At 29.6% G+C, this 4,804-nt stretch overlaps 1 long non-coding RNA gene across 1 annotated transcript in view; it reads right to left on the reverse strand.

Annotated features, from left to right (window-relative positions):
• LOC106686973 (uncharacterized) overlaps positions 1-577 on the reverse strand; it is a 20,437-nt gene extending 19,860 nt beyond the window's left edge. Inside the window, exon 1 of the long non-coding RNA XR_001344099.3 lies at positions 365-577. This is a non-coding gene — a long non-coding RNA (uncharacterized lncRNA). The remainder of the gene's footprint in view (positions 1-364) is intronic.
• Positions 578-4,804: the final 4,227 nt, after the last annotated feature.

A 4,804-nucleotide genomic window follows, 5' to 3' on the forward strand; every position in this document is an offset into this window, starting at 1 on the left:
ATTTTAATTATATTATTTCAAAATTTTTTGAGACAAGGTAATTATTTATTAAATAAATCAAAAATTAGTATCCAATTCTGTCTCAACACTTTATTTTTCACTAGTCCAACGTTTCGGCCATTCTAGCCATCTTCAAGGACATCTTCAATACAATCTCTTCCCCACATTAATGTAAAGTTTCTTTTGCAGGCTATTCTGCCCAGGTCATTTTCTTTATTATAAGTTAAAAGCCTATTTATTTAAGTGTTGAGACAGAATTGGATACTAATTTTTGATTTATTTATTAAAAAATATTGTTTGGACGTACCACGAAGGTTATGTTTAATAATAAATAAGAAAGAAACAAATTATAAACAGTGATTACCTGATACTATGTGTGTATGTATTTGAAAATATGAATTTAAACAGTTACTAATGCTGTCCGATGACGAAAACAAAAAACAAAAATAATTTCCTCTAACGCCTCATGGTATTTATTATGTGATATGAGCTTATAGGCAAAGGAGGGGGGCGCATGCGCTTAGAGTTACACTTATTATAATCCATGTAAATTTCCTCTACTGTACCTAAAAAGATGTTTCGCTTTTATAAAGATGGTGATCATAGAAGTATTTGAGACAAATAAATAGCTCACGTCTAACTGATTAAAAATAAATATTGTAAATTGCACAGGATTAGGAAATAGAGTAAAAACTAAACAGTAAGTAAACATTAAAAGAAAGAAAGAAATATAAGCGAAACTAAGAGATAAGGCTAAAGGTTGATTAAATATAAAAACATCTATCTCATAAAGTAAATACTATCATAACAAGTTGGAAATATCTATTTTATTACTCACAGAATTAGATTCTTGATATAGTTTGATATTTCATTTTATATGATTTTTAAAACCCTTCCTCTAGTGGTTTGTATAAAAATATACCGGCAAGTGTGTCTCAGTAGACACTATAAATTAGTTTATCATCGTAGGCGTAGCAGTTTTTATGAAATTTTCCAATTATTTTTTTTTAATCATTTATTTACAACTGTATAACATATATACATACATAGTAAATTTGCTGTAGGTGGCATAGTGACATGACACAAACATGGGGAGAATCCTACCAATTGATAGAACTCCAATAACATGTCTAGAGGAGAAGACCTCGAGGCTATCTTCTTTTCAGACGCCTAAGAGGATTATTAGGTAATGAAGGAGAAGCCAGGCTAGAAACAAGTGGATTTAGGTGGTTGGGAAGTTTTCCATAGATGGAATGGTATCTGGTTTTGGCCAAATCGGCAACATATGGGACATTGAGGTCATGATGGATGACTTGATTTGTGACAAAGTAAGGAGTATTACGGATTTTACGAAGGATTTTGGACTGTAAGGGTTGGATTTGGGAGGAATTTGATGGTTTATTTTCCAAAATAAATTCACAAAATGTTAATTTCTAGTTGTTCAGATAAAAGTTTTGAAAATATCAAAACTACTACTACTACAAAGATAATATTAATAAACTACATTAAATTAAATTTAACTAGCTTCAATTTGAGTGCTGGCAGACATACGTTTCTTGGGATATATTATTTTATAAATTATAATTTTTTCAGAACAACTAGAAATCAACATTTTGTAAATTTATTTTTTAGAATAGCATAAAATCTACTGTTCCTACCAAGATAGACTTTATGAACTAGTTTATAGAACATTATTATTAAATTTTCATACATTAGTTTCTCCACATGCTTGTATCTTACCATTAAGATCTTACATCAAATTTACTAGATATATTTTTACAGTCAATACAGCTGTAAATGTCTATAATTAAATCAGAAATATTGTTCTAATTTGTAAAAAATCAAACCGTAAAAGTGAATAAAATTTTCAGTTTTACTAATATTTATTTAGTTATAATACGTTTATTTTAGTTTTATTATTATTAAGATTTATTTCAGAAACGCGTAGGTGTAAAAAATAATTGTTTGATGTGAGCATTGCTATGATTAATCTGATATCGTAGTTGCAAAGGAGTTCGTTGTGGATTACCTTAAAATCTTGTGGATTACCAAGATTCTTTTATTTAATACTCTAAGGAAATGAAAATCTTCTCTAGGGTTAGATTAATTTCCTCTAAATGAAATTCAAACGTGAAAAAGTAGTGTTTTCTTTTTAGGGTTTTGAAAGTAAGCTCCTTTTTTAGAATATAATATTAATATAATTCATAATATGATATGAATACAATAAGTAATATCATATCCCTAAGAAAATCGATATTGTCATCGCTGTACTATTTTACATTAGGAAATGTAATGAGAGTTCTAAAACAGTATAATATCATGTTACTTTTAATTTTGAAGTACAGTGATAAATTTGAAATTATTATTATCCTCTCATCTAATTTGAAATTATAATTATAATGATTTATTGACTAATATTATTATCATTATTTTATTATTATTATCTTATCTTATTTTGAGTTAAGCTAAGTACGTATTTAGAATTATTACGTTATTGAGCAATGAGTAATAGTGCTAACTGAATACATTCATAACAAAAATTTAAAAAGAGATAAAAACAAGTAAAATACAAATAAATACATAAAATCTCTATATGATATAAACAGAAAAATAAATAAAATGAACATAATCAAACAATTTAACATAAATTATATACAATATTTAAAAACTCGACCTGAGGATCCCTGAGCCCACGTATGAGGGGTAGAGCAGGGGGCAGCCCTCTGACTGCGTCACTAGTAATGAGCCAGTGGAGGCTGAGTTAGTGAGCTAAAGTCACAATCACTCTTCATGAGCGGAGCATGTGGCCATTGCCAGAACTCCAATTGTCGATTTTAATTTTCAAAAGGTCTCTTGGCCACTGCCGTTTCAACCTTCGAGGTGGATTGTAAGGATGGGTCGAACTGGATAAGGATTGAAGCAAAGGATTAGGATGATTCGAAAAGTTTATATAGAATAAGCCAATGACAATGTGTTAAAAATTTTCCCCTTGTCATATTTTTTCTACTCTCAAACGTCCAACAACCTCTTCCACTCAGCAAAAGTAAAGCGATTGGTCAATTTAAAAAGTTCTAATATGACTTCTTTTTTTCTGTCAAAGAATCTTCTAGCGCTGGATAGAAACCTCAGCGAAGTGGAGGGAACACGTTTTTCACCCCTAATGAAGTTCCCCTGCTTCACTTGTTCTTGGAAGAGGACTTAAATCATCAGGTCGGTTTTCTCTCTTCTTTGCGACCTATGAAATATCAGTTTTTTAATGTATCAAGGTATATTCAAAGAGATTAGCTCAGCAAAATATATAAAAACGAATTTATAAATCTGTATCTTCCCAAAACTATTTATCTACAGTGTCAAAAAAAATAAGTTGGTAGACAATCAATTTGATGCAACGTATAGTAATATCAACGTTGTTACTCTTGAAAAACAATTCAAGGTCAATTAAACAATTATTTTTAAATTTTTTTAACTGAAAATTTAATTTACTTTTTTACAAATTACATTATTAAAGGATAAATCCTGATCGTTTAATAGTTGGATTATATAAGTTGTTAAAACCTATACCTCTCTGACTTATAAAACTTTGGGTTTCACTATCTTCCAAAAAAAAAAAATTCAAAACACAGCTGTTACTAAAAAAACTCTAAAACTAGGCCCTTGACTAAACTCTTGGTGTTTACATCAGAAAAGAAACTGCATATATTCTTTCAAGAATGTAGTTTTGAAGATATTTAGTCACAATTGAGAAAATCGCTCATATATCGCTTAAAAAAGCAAAATACATTTTTAGTTCCTACAGATATGGAAACTTCATTTAGTAAAACCATTTCTTCTTTCGTTAAGAAGGAGTCAAAATTGCATAGGGCCGCCCACAGCTCAGTGGTTAAGACACACTCTTACCAATTTGATGTCTACTGGCGGTGCCGGTTCGAATCCGGCCTGGGACGTTGACTTTTTTCATTGAGTGGCGGTCCCACAAAATGAAGAACTTTGACCCCCAACCATGGTTAGGCAGTATAGGACTCCTATGGAAGTCTTGGCCGAAAAAACAAAAATTGCATATATGGAAACCAATACGAAATTCGCATTGTCTATTGCTACTTATCTTCACTGATATGAAGACCAACATAGTTATCTTCCTCTTCTACTCGAACAAATATGAAGTTCTTTGGTTGGTTCTTTTGTACATAAAAAACGATTTAAATATGGATCCTATATTAAATAAAAAGATGGAATGAAACTATTCTCATTGTTTTCTACATTTTTTGCATATCATGGATATCTTTAACATTTAGTTTGTGTCTTAAGCTTCTTTAGAGAGCTTACCCATCGGAATCATGAAGATTGGAACAACAGTTTATCTGTGTATATGGATTTTATAACATGAAAAAAACGGGCGTGTAGAATCAGTCTGTAAACAATATTTATTATAATCAACACTCACAAATAAAGATGATAAAATAATTAATTGGTATCAAAACTGCTGCTAGTACTAAATACTTCAAACTCTTTACAAGGCGATAAAAACATCAGGATTAATTTACAATCATTATATAAACAGATTAATAAAAAACCAGAACTACTTAGTTTTTTAAATCCACATTTTATATATATATATATTTATATATAAAGAATGTGGATTTAATTTTTAAGTGGCGTTTTTCAAACCTTTTACTAAACAAGCTTTTAACATAATGTTTAACGTTTCAATCGTTTATTTATTGATAGATATTACAATCTGCCACACAGTTGTGGGCAATAGGTAATATTGATGAATGATCTCATACATACTAAAATAAAAAAAAAA

This window comes from Halyomorpha halys, unplaced genomic scaffold, assembly GCF_000696795.3.
Source record: "Halyomorpha halys isolate HHAL.00 unplaced genomic scaffold, Hhal_1.1 Scaffold900.1, whole genome shotgun sequence".
In the NCBI taxonomy this organism is placed as follows: Eukaryota; Metazoa; Arthropoda; class Insecta; order Hemiptera; family Pentatomidae; genus Halyomorpha; species Halyomorpha halys.